The 13,209-nt window shown below is 36.4% G+C and overlaps 1 pseudogene; it reads right to left on the bottom strand.

Annotated features, from left to right (window-relative positions):
- Positions 1-12,119, bottom strand: part of LOC123389821 — a 55,247-nt pseudogene extending 43,128 nt beyond the window's left edge.
- Positions 12,120-13,209: the final 1,090 nt, after the last annotated feature.

The following is a 13,209-nucleotide window of genomic DNA, read 5'->3' as shown; positions in this document are numbered from 1 at the left end:
TGTATGACTAGAGGTTTTCTGCCTGTTTCCTGGTGGGTCATGTAGACAGATCAGTGGCTGCTACCAGAGGACAGCAATAGTCAGACACATGGCCTTGGGAGTCAGATACATACCTAGCCATTTCGTGGCTCTCAGACTTTGACCAATGACTCCCTGACTAAATTTCCTCATCATTAAAAAAAAAGCCAGTATTGGTACAAGCATTTAATAAGTTAATATATGTAAAGTGCCTGGCACAGTGCTGACACAGAATAAGCACGTAGGCTGAGGTATTATTTTTGTTCTTCTTGATGCTGTGGATTTCTTAGTCAAGAAGCAATAGGCTTCAAAACAAACAAACAAAAGAAGCCTGCTGATGACCAGTGAATTTGTGGACTACAACAGAAGAGGGGGAGGGGGAAGGATAAGCCTCAAGGTAAGACTCGCTTTCTGTTTCTAAACGGCAAACTGTTAGACTTGTACACTTAAAGGGTGAATATGTGATACGTGAAGCATATCTCAGTAAAATTATTTGTTGAAGAGGAAAAAAAACAACAACAACAACAACCCCCATGGAGGGAAAGTAATAGGGAGTACTGAGAAGAAAGGAAATATCTGATTTGAAAACAGATGAAAAGCAAAAGCAAGGTGAAGAGCACATACTGTCAGTGGCCGTGTTCTCCTCCAAGGCGGGGTTGTCCAGGCCAGGCTCCTCAGGCCACGGGGGCAGAGACGCTGATATCAAGCTGCACTCAGCAGGTGCTGTGCCTGTCCTTGAACAGTCCGTTTCGAGGGATAAAGTACCTGGAAGATCTATTACAGTGGTTCCATTTTCATTCTCAATCTCTGTCTGAGCTTTATCAGTTTTCCTCCTTTCTAGGGCAAGTCTCCGATGAGAAGCTCCAGGACATCTAGAGAGAGAGCATTAGGGGGTTCCCAGATGATTTGAAAGGAAAAATGATTGACAGCTTGTGCCCCAACAACAGAATAGCCACTGCTTCATTGCCAAACTCACCTAGAGGTAATCCACTTGTGGTATGTAATTCTGATTTTAACCTCTGCTCAAACTAAGTTCCTACCACACTGTATAGCAAACTTAAAACAGGCGTTGGCATAAATAGTGGCTTCGTGCATGTCTCAAAAAATACTTCAATAAAAACCTGTATTCGGATACATACTAGTCCCAGAAATACACCAGCACAGTAGACGTTACCCTGCAAATACTATTCTGAGATCCTGATTGCATAACCCCCTTTTCACAGGGATAGCTTAACTCCTTAACAGGAGTGGAAACAGCAATCTTCTTCCACAATGTGCTCCTGCATCCAGACTTGGACCCTGAGTGACACTGTTCCTTTCCAATCTCAGGGCCAAGGGTACACATTCATTAATTAGTGAGAAGCAATACATGTGAGGCTCTGCCACTTGCAGAAAAGCAGAGCAAAGGCTCAAGAGGCTGCGTATGGTGGGTGGCGGTCTTATGTCTAGGACTGCAGACTTCATTCAATGATAGTGTTTTTTAAAAATCTCAAATTTCATGAAAAATCAAGTATAGGATAAATTTATTGAAAACTGGAAGCTATCCCTTAGCTGTAAAAGTAATGAATGTCCCCCCCTCACAAACTAAAGATAAGTTGTGGGTTTCAAGTTCTTGCAAAAAGATTGCTATGGAATTTCTTTATTTATATTTTTTTTCTCATTCCTGGTTTCCTCATCACCTTATTAAGAGGACAAAGGATTTCCCTTCTGCACTGTTGTGCCGCACTCCAGGAAATGTTCCTGCAAGGACCTGACAAGTAACTTGGAATATTGTATCACTGAGAAAAACGATTTTTGTCAAGTAAATAGATTGCATGAGAAATGCATTTTTTAAAACTATTTCATTCAATAAAAAAAAATGCGGTGACAAAAAAAAGTGGATCATAAAACAATACTTGAGATTAAAACTATAGGGAAAGATTCAATTCCCCAAATGCATATCACACACTGGTATCCATATGCGTAACAGCCAGTCTTCGATGGAGAAACAGACTAGGAAAAGGGTTTGGGAAGGAAACATAAGCAGAATGTGCACAGCTGGGAAAGGGCCTAGCTAACAACTACAAAATCCTAAAAACTAAGTAACTGTAAAGCCCCTCTTATCTTATCCAAGAAGAAATTTTTTTCTGTTTTTTTTTTTTTTTGTCAGAGAGAGTGAGCACAGACAGAGGCAGAAAAAGAAGCAGGCCTCCTGCTGAGCAAGGAGCCAGATGTGGGACTCAGTCCCAGGACTCTGGGATCAGGACCCAAGTGGAAGGCAGCCTCTTAACCAACTGAGCCAACCAGGTGTCCCCATGAATAAATTTAAAACTGGATCCCTGAAGTTGTTAGGTAAAGAACCAGGTATACTTACATCCCAATGGGATAGCAAATTGCTAAGAGGGACTAAAGACAGGTATTTTGTGTGATATCACAGAGAACTATGGAAGAACGCATTCATCTAGCACTCAGGAAGGTTACAGAAGACTACGCAACACCCACCTTTAAACAGATGGGGAGCTGGGCACACAGAGACGGAACAACTAGCCAGGAGGAGACGATGAAAGACTTCAAACTACACAAGGGAGGCAAGAGTGCCAACAAAGAAAAAAAATGACATAGATTATACCATAGAAAGAAAAAAAACAGTACATATGAATGGCAAAAAAAAAACATGAGCCTCATTAACATTTATAACTAAGACATAAGACTGGCAAGTCATCAGAATTTTTAATACTTAAAAAGCTTAATATAATTTTTATTTAATGGATGACAGATTTTTAAAAACATATTTTTCTACCTTGCTTGCATGATATAGCAATTTAGTCAGCAAGTACTCTTAGGAAACAAACTAGTTAAGAGTATCAGCTCTTCCACTTATTGACAACCTCTTCCATTTATTAACAACCTCTCTGCCCATATTCTTCTTTATATAACAAAGATAAGACTGCCTAACTCATAGAGCTGTCATGAAAACTAAATTGCTTAAAATACTGCCTCATAAATAATCAGAACTCAATACAAACTAGTGACTACTAGTATCATAGCAACTTAAAAGTACTCAAGCCAGGGCTCCTGGGTGTCAGTTGGTCAAGCGACTGCCTTCGGCTCAGGTCATGATCCTGAAACCCAAGACTGAGTCCTGCAACTCACTCCCTGCTCAGCAAGGGGTCAGCTTCTCCCTTTGACCCTCCCCCCTCTCATGCTCTCTTTCTCTCTCTCTCAAATAAATAAAATCTTTTTTTAAAAAGCACACATGCTATACAGTTTTCTTACAGTACATCTGTATCAAGTCTTATAACCTATAAGACTTAAATAAAACAAAACAAAACCCTACAATAAAAATACTTAATTACTTTACCTGAGCAGTTTCTGTTTTCAACTTGTCAATACTGAGGGTGTTCCTCTGTAATCCACTGGCAGCCAGTGACAGAAGCTGGTTCAGAGTTTTAATATCCTCTTGTACTTTACGCATGGCTTTTGAAGACATTCTACTAATTTCTTCCTGTACCTGTTTCTGTTCCTTCACAAATTTCCTAAAAAGATACATAAAACTGAATTCCAAAAAAATACACCTTTTTCCTAAAGGAAAAATGTATATTTACTATAGGCTGGTCAGAGTCCTAGTGTTTTTTAAAAAGGAAATATTAAAAATTCATCCACAGTTCACATGCTTTTTTCAGATTGACAATAAAAGAATTTTAATTCCCATTATTCTGCTTTGTTTATAAAAATATTAAAATTTTTACCAACACCCATGTTAAAATGTTTAAGAGGAAGAAGAGATGTTCCCCTTAAAATAGATTCTAACATTCTTCAACATGATATATCTAATTACATTTGACACACTTACTGGAGGTTTTCAACATCCTGGCAGATGACAGGAGGGAGATTTTCATCCTTCAGTGCTTTACTATCCCTGAGAAAAATGCCACAGATAGATTAAATCCATTTAGGTTCTAAAAAGCTGACAGCTGAGTTCCACTACAGAAGTGTTAAAGGGGAGGAGGTAAAACAAATATTCCCCATTTATAGCTCTTATGGTTGATTTCAAATCTCTTTATAAAAAAAATGTTGTTTCCTGACCTTTAAAATAGCTTTAACAATTCATCTGACGGGGAGATTTCTCTTCTAAAAGGACTGGCACCTATCAGAAGTACACATAAATGCATCTGACCAAATGTTCAAGAAAAAAAATTAGAAAATACAAGAAATTAAATATTGAACTATGTTCCCCTGGCTCAAAAACTCTATGACTGACCTTTTATTTCGTTCAAAAATATTAAAGCATTCATTAAAGAAAGTCTACAAACTTCTCATAATGAGATTCTCATTATATTTTACTTGATTTTTAGAATTTCAATTTATTCTTCAACAAAATAAAACCTAGGGATAGACTAAGGGAATCATAAATATTTAATGAGAATAGGAAGAGATGAAATGTGGCATGCTGTAATGGAATTATGAGTTAAAATTCAGTCACAGATCTGCTACTACTTCCTTGATAGAACCTGAAGCAAACCTCAGTCTCCTACAGCTTTCTCATTTATGAAATAGGGCTAAAGTATACAGAAGATATTTTGGAGGCATGAACTTGATCATTTATTTACAAATGTTTTATCTAATGTAATACAAATTAGGTGAGAAATGTAAGTGCTAGTAAAAATAGTGATCTTCAAACCTATCTGATGTATATTATAGATAGAGGCTTTTCTCCCTCTTCGTCATCAGAAAATAAATGGGACTGGTATAGTAGTTTATATAGAAAAGGTATATATACCTAAAACTGAGCATAAAGTATTCCAGAAAGCATTGGTTATAAACTTTCCTAATGACTAAAAATTAAAGATCTGACCTGCCAAAATCTTTCCAGAGCATATGTTTATTATTTTACTTTAGACAAAAACTGATTCAAAGAATTTTTCTTCTAAATGTCTATATAGTTTCTTTTAGTTCCGATGAGACCACCTGCCTATAAATTAACAAATAAAATTCTTCAAATAAAATACTTTAAAAGTTAAATTGTAAACCTACTCTGGTCTTGTTCCTGTTTTATCACCTAGAAAATTCAAGAAGCTTTATGTAAAAACAGGTCATTTAACAATGTATTCCAAATTCAAGTTTTAATTTAACACAAACGTAGAAACTTCTAAGCATTTTTCAGACAGCCTCGTAGACATCATGTGAGGTCACTTGTCACAAACTCCAAACAACATACTATGGGGACATGTTTGTATACACATAAAAACAGAGATAGTTACGTAGCTGATTTGTATCTCTTTCTTTCAAGGGCAAGATTCTTCCTCTTTCAACTATCTTCTATGAAAAATATTCTTGCTTGGCACAGTTGACCTCCTCCAAGTTCTACTGGATGCTTTCTTAGGTTCTATCAGTTTAGAATACTAAAATATGTCAGACTACCTGGATGTCTCTAAATATTTTACAAGAGCAGCAATTTTTTAAGATGATGTTTTTAATGTGTGCAGATAGATCAACAGCTTTCTCATGAACACTTATTTAGTGGTTATCATTATTAGTGTATGTCTAAAAGTAGAAAAGTAAAAATGCTCCATCAGCAAAATGCAGTGACTCACTTTCTGCTTTCCCAGAATTTACTTCACACTGCAAAATAAGACCTGCTTAATGAAGAAAATACAGGAACACACAAAACTTCATCCCATCACAGAACCTTAATGGTTCCTCTTTCAACCCGTTTTGGCACTTACACACACATTTTTAAACGTGATCGGGATGACCATAAGTTATGTGCACATATTTTCTCAGGATGTTGAAATTAAGTCTTTTTCATGTCACTTAACATGGTTTTAAATGACCACAGAATACTGATGACATAGCTGTATCAGAACCTTTATGCCCAACCCTCTTCTTAACATATATGCCTTTACTATATAAACAATGCTGCTACAGTGAATGCCTTTATCTCCAAATACTTGTGCATGACTTTATTTGTATTCCACAAAAAGAGGAATTTATAGGACAAAGATTACATCAAGGAAAACCTACATATTATCAACTGATCCTTTAAAACAACTGTTCCAATTTATCGTCCCACCTACTACGAATAAGTAATTTTTCCGTCACACCCTCAACAACAATGGACATTTTTCTGAAACAATCACTGCCAGTACATAGGTGAGAAATGCCACTTCATTATCATCTAAATTCATATTTCTGACAGTACTAAGTAAAACATTTCAAATATTAATTAGACAAGTCTATTTCTCCTTGAGTGAATGGTCTATTCAGGCTATTTGAGGTATATCTGAGGTATGTTTCTCACTGACTTCTCAGAGCTATTTCAACATGAAGCATATTAATTATCTCATACATATACTTTATGTGTCTATTTCTAAAATGAGACCTTCATTTCAAGATACATCTCAATTTCGGATGTTAAAATGTGAAGAAAAAAAGCATCGAAACAGCAAGTATTTTACTTCCAACCTGTCCTTTACCTTTTGCCTTTGTCCATAGGGTTTCTTTTGTTTACCTTTTTAATCTAACTACAATTTAATTTTCCTTACTTTGTATGTTGATATTTGTCTTTCATAGTTTAACATTTCTGAAATTGATATCCATGTTCTACCGATGCAAGCCTTTGACTGGACGTAAGATAAAGTAAGATAAAGGAGGGATTTAATTTTTTTCCCACAGACTTCAACTTTTTTATTCATTAGCATCCTATTTTGCTCTCTCTTTGATATTCCATTTTTATTATATTTACAGAAGTCTCTATACACACAAACCTGCGTATAGAACACTTAGGCCTGTTTTTGGCCGACCGTGGGCCCTGACTAGTCCATCTAGCTTGGCATCTGTAATACCTGTGGACTGCTGTCAAAGCTCACTCTCAGCACTCCACCTCTGTTCCTGCCCTCCTGCACATTATCTTCCACATGGCTGCCAGAATGCTCTTCTTCAAACACGTATCTCATGTCATATTATTCACATCAAACCCCTAGTGGGTCTCAACTGTCCTCCGTGTAATTACAAAACTCTTTAAGAGGACATACACGGCCCTTCCCTTTATGACATCTGGAATCTGATCTTCCCATGCTGCGGTTCGCCGGTTTTCCAGCAGTTCTTCAAAAGAGTAAAGATCATCCTTGTCTCTATATCTTACTCCATGCTGCCCCCACTTATAGACCACTGCTTCCAACCCCTCTTCATCTATCAAACCCAATACAGCAGGTCCAGGCTACTGATGCAGCTGCTAGGGAAACAGAGAAATCCTTTAGAATAAGGAACCCCTGGACACGTATAGCAGGTTAAAAGGAACTGGATGTGCTCTATCAGGTCATGTGCACTTATTCTACATACTCCTTTGGTTCAACTCTGAGGCACAATGCAAGAGGAAGACAATGGGGGAAGGTGGAGTGGCATGGGGGGGGAGGGCGCGAAGGGAGATTAACTCCTTATATTTCTCTTACTCCTTTGCCTCAATCAAGTCTTTCACGTGGAGCCTATAAGCAATTACAATAAAGAGAGAACCAGTTTCCTAATTAAAATCAAAGTAGTTCAAGGGTACCAGACTGCTTCAGCTGATTAAAAAACAAGCTGCTAAAACATCTAAGATAATTCCTTCTAATTTTGATGCGGCTACAAAGAAAACTAAGTAAAAACAAGAGACAGACCCCTATGTTTAAAAATCAATTTTCGGGGTGCCTGAGTGGCTCAGTTGTTAAGCATCTGCCTTCAGCTCAGGTCATGATCCAGGGTCCTGGGATCAAGCCCTGCATCAGGCTCCTGGCTCAGCAGGAAGCCTGCTTCTCTCTCTCCCACTCCCCACTTGTATTTCCTCTCCAGCTGTCTCTTCTTCTCTGTCAAATAAAATTTAAAAAAAAAAAGTAAAATAAAATAAAAATCAATTTTCATTCAAAGTTATCCTAAATTTTCTAAGTTTAAAAGGATTTTAGGACAGCCAGCTTTTAAAACAGTACATCACCCTAGAATCGTCTACATAATAAGAACCACATCCAAATAAAAATTTCCTACACAGATATATGGACTCCTTCATCTGTTACTCATTCTAAGTTCTTCAGAGGATTCAATGCAATACGTGAAACATGCTTTCATCAGAGGCAGAAGAGGCAATGCAAGACAAAACAAAAAATCATGCACAGGGAATCGACAAAACAAAAAATCATGCACAGGGAATCAACAAAACCAAAACATCATTCAAAATGAATCTGGATTGGTAATTTTTTAACAAGAATATTCAGCATTGCAAGAGCACAGGAAGAACGGCATTTTCATACTGGCTAGTGGGTAATCAATTGGTAAACTCTTTCTAGAAAGTAATTTTACAATATTTACCAGAGTCTCCAAAACTCTCCCCTCTCTTTAAGCCAGTGATTCAGTTTCCAGGTTGTCTTTAAAAAATAATAAAAAATTATGAATGAAAATTTATAAGAAAAACAAACACATAGAGAGCATTTATTATGTGCCTGGCTCTACTGAAGTCTTATAAACTGTAATCCTTGGACCAACAATGTCAAGTAGTTACTGTTCTTTTCCCCCACTTTACAGATAAAGAAACTAAACACAGAGGGATAAATAACTTGAACAAGGTCGCAGAGCTTATCAACAGTGGAGGGGATCTGAAGCCAGATTTCAGCTCAAGTCTATCCCCTTAAGCTACAATACCACATTGCCTCTCCCCATAAAGATGCTCAATATGTTGATACTTCCTAGAATATACGAACTGAATACAAACACTAATAATGGAAGGACGGCTGATTAATGATGTATCGATTCATAAAGCTGACTTAAGCAGCAATAAAACACTCCTAAAGAATTACTGAACTGACAAATATTGGCGATATAACATATGAGAAAGAACAGGTTACAAAGCAATCCAGTTGACCTTTGAACAATGCAGGGATTAAGGGTCCTAAACACCCAGGCAGTTGAAAATCTACACATAATTTGACTCCCCAAAATCTTTACTAATAGCTTCCTGCTGACCAGAATGTTTACTGACAATATAAAGTCTATTCACACACACTTTGTATGTGATATGTACTACATACTGCATTCTTACAATAAAGTAAGATAGAGAAAAGAAAATATTAAGAAAAAATCGTAAGGAAAACACATTTACAGGACTCCACTTTTACTGGAAAAAATTCACATATAAGTGGACCTAACCAGTTCAAAGCATGTTGTTCAAGTATCAACTTATATACCATACATGTGTTCATGATCCCAACTTAAGAACATATATTAATACACACACTGATAGCTACATAACCGTATGCATAAACAAAACTCAGTTTTCTATGAAAATAAAATCTTAAACACATAATACACAAAAAATTGTGAGATATAAAGTAAATGTATAAGTAAAAACTTTACTACTGAACATGTAACTAAAAATCTTACTGACATAGAAATTTAAGTTACTGTTAGAACAGAACATTACTTACTCTTTTTATCTGATGAGGTACGAAAATCTATACCACCAAGACCTTCATTGCCTACAGTTGAAGTAGCTGCTGTGGTTCCCAAAGTCAAGCCTAAAGCATTCTGTCCAAATCCTACAAATAAACCAAATATAATTTACAAAGTCTTTACAATGATTTTCCCTCAATGGACAAAATTCTCAAATGCTTTCAAGCTGGATCCCATTTTTCTTCATAATTGGTTTAAGCAAATAACATGGAATAAGTCTAAAGCTGGGATTTAATGGTGTATGTAGTCTGGATAATAGAATTTTAACTTCTTTACGTTTTAGGTAATTTTTTAAAGTGTAGACACACAATGTCACATTAGTGTACAACAGTGACTTGAAAACTCTATACATGCTGTGTTCACCACAAGTGTCACTACCCTATCTGTCACCATACAACCTTATTACAATACCACGATGATGATATCCATCCCTGTGACTGATTCCATAACTGGAAGGTTGTACCAACTCCCCGTCAGCCATTTTGCCTGTCCTCCCTACCCTTTCGGGCAACCATCAGTTCTCTGTGTTTATGGGTCTATTAATTTGTCTTTACTAAAAAGGTCAGAGTTTATCTGTTAATTCAATAAATGTGAACATACTACTTGTTTTTTTTTAAATCCTCCTGAAAAAGCAGTTTTAGTTTGTATATTTCCAGGTGAATAGTTCTTGTCCTCTAGTCATGCTTTGTAATTGGATACTTTTTAAATTATCAAGTATTGGATGTGTTAATTAACTTGATGGGCATTTACAATGTGCACGTATATATGAAATCACTATGCTCTACACTTTAAATATCTTATACTTTTACTTCTCAATTATACCTCAGGAAAGCTGGTAACAGATAAATAAATTACATAATAAAAAATCCGGTAATGATTTATAAGATTTCAGCAAATATTATAAATCTTATAAAGCAAATAGTTTCATTATTCATGAAATCTAAAGAACTGAGAGTTAGAAGCCTTACAGTTCAAACATCAAATTTCATACTCCCAAGCTTTTTCAAGAAATATTTAATGAAAGAAATAGACTTCATTTATTTAAATCCTACCTCACTGACAAAAGGAATTGAAGGGGCTAAACTACAGTTAATCTTAAGTCATGAAGGTATGCTTGTAAATCAAGTAGCAAAATTTTAAACCACGCATTGGTAAATCATCTAAGTCCATGCATTACCAAGCTCACATAACTGGTGGTTCTTTTTGGACAGATGCTATTTACTTTAAACAGAGGAAACAGTAGAGGTACTGAATAAAAGCACGGGATATATGAAGAGTGGATTTAAATACTGACAATGTGTGAAAAATAAAATACAGCTAAATGAATGTCCATTAAAGAAAAATAAAAAACAGGGGGTATGTTTAGTTAGCACAACCATAAATCAAGCACTGACGTGTGTCTAGAGCCTAAGAAAAATTGTAGCAGGCCTAAAAACTCATTAGAAAGACACAAAAACAATCCTCCACCTCCCCTTTCTGTTATTTTTTGTGTGTTTTGCTCTCATAGGACTCTTTAGGAGAGATGTTTAAACACTTATCCTACAAAGAAATGTATGTTACAGTCATCCAGTGATTCAGTTATTAGGAGATATTTTGAATACCTACAAGGTGAGACTACAGTGACAAAGACAAGTATCTGAAAGATAATGCAAACCTGAATGCTACAAATTTTTACAGATTATCTTCACCAACTCCTTTTTTTTTTCCCCTTCCACTGACCCAGACTTTCTTCACTAAATTTAGTACCTGAACGGAGGACATAAAAGAGCTGTTTAATAGAAAACACCAGGTCATACTCCTTCATCTCTCCCACACGACCAAGTATTAGACACCTACGAGGTGTTGAGTAAAACTTCTGATATTAAATAGCCATGTATTGCTGGGAATGCTATGATTTTAACATGTTTCAAAGCCAAAAAGTATGTTTTTTTCCTAACACATAAATTGTTAAAGAAAATTCTTGATATTATATTGCTATGTGAGATAATTATACAATGTTTTCAAATCAGAGGAAAGCTCTTCTCACTCCTACATGGTATTATATTACATGATTTATAGTATCATGTCTCCTCTATTATTCATTCATTTATATTTATATATAAATATATATTTATAGTATACCTTAATACTCAAAACATCGACAGAATCCTTAACATGAAGCTAATTTCAAAATAAGAAAGAAATGAAAAATCAATCCAAGATGGAAAATATGAAGTATTCTCTGCCAATTGAATTGATACTTTAGTATTTTGCTTGACTAGAATAAATTTAATACTTGTGTTCTAAAACCTTTTCTTTGAAGCACGCTAATACCCTTTCCTGATGCCTGAAATGGAAAGCCATTCTTAAAACCAGGGCTTGAAAGGTCAAGTTGTTTTGCAACGAACTTAGATACCAAATGATCCAAGACTCTACAACTTACCATTTCTTGATAAATTTCTCTAGAATAGTTTATAGGCTCCTTAAACAGGCCCTTCTTTGTTTCTTTATATAGTCAGTCAATACTGAGAAGCAGAAAACTTTTCAAGTTATCTTGAATAAGGTGGATACCTACATTCACTAGCCAAAAACAAAATAAAATTCAACCACAAAACGTGACTTTTCCTTTCTGCCTCACCTGCTGGAGTTGACATCAGAGCAGACGAAAGAGTAAGACCACGAGCTGAGGTAGAAGTAATAGGGAGAGAGCAAATGGTGTGGCAGATGCGGCAGGTTTACTGAATCCTAAACTGAAACCTGTTGTAGACGCAGATGTAGTAGCTGGCGTTCCTGATTCAAACAAACAACACAAATCCTATTTTACCAGGACTGTATATGTATTACACATCGGTTTCAATCAGGATCCCTAAAAGTTCGTGACCCTACTTTTGTAGCTAGAAAGATATGTGGGTAAGTATGAAAAAGGAAAATATAGAAGTTGGAGCCAAATCATGATGAATAATTAAAAGAGGATGCTATGATCTTAGGAAAAGCAAGAAAAAGTCCCATCAATGTGGTCATATTGAAATCCAGTATCAGTTCTACCCCTGGATTTACCTAAAACAGCACTTACCCTTCCTTTGCTCTATACTCAACAGAAAAATATTCCTCCCCTCCAACGCTATTTAAACCACCATTCTCTACTGTTTCCTCTTCCTGTACTTCTGTCAACTCTGGCTACTCCTTCCAGTCTGCTTTTGTCCATCTCCTTCCTCTGTTCAGTTCTTAAATGATACTGCCTACGGCTCCAGGCCTGCTCCCATACTTCCCAACTACAGAATCTCAGCTAGGGCAACACGGGCCTAAATCTACACCTGCCGGAGTCTCCACTGGTTAGCTCTACCGGGATGTCCCTTAACTTTCCACCTCTACGCCTCCCTACACAAAACGTTTCCTAAATCCCCTGCTGTGGTCCACGCAGTTGCTCAAGCCAGAAACCATAATCACCCCTGACATCCCTTCTCTCTCTGCATTCTACTAGCCACGAATCCTGCTGATTCTACTGCAGAAATAGCTCTGGATTACGAGCATCCTCAAAACCCTTAGCTCAGGTCATCTGCCTCTCAAGAACAATTATAACCTCTTAATTTGTTTCTGTCCCTCTAAACTTTAATCTTTTCTTGGAATTATTTCAGTTACTTTAAAAAAGAAGAAGCGAGAACACCAACAAAAAATAATACCCTGGTGATTCTCTCTGACCGAAGGCTCTTATTAGCTCTATACTATCTCTACCCTAGAGTCAAAAGGCGTGACACACAA

This window comes from Mustela putorius, unplaced genomic scaffold, assembly GCF_011764305.1.
Source record: "Mustela putorius furo isolate JIRA1106 unplaced genomic scaffold, ASM1176430v1.1 tig00004036_pilon_pilon_pilon, whole genome shotgun sequence".
NCBI classification, from domain to species: Eukaryota; Metazoa; Chordata; class Mammalia; order Carnivora; family Mustelidae; genus Mustela; species Mustela putorius.
The sequence above is the reverse complement of the archived record's forward strand: the minus strand, read 5'-3'. Positions and strand labels throughout refer to the sequence as shown.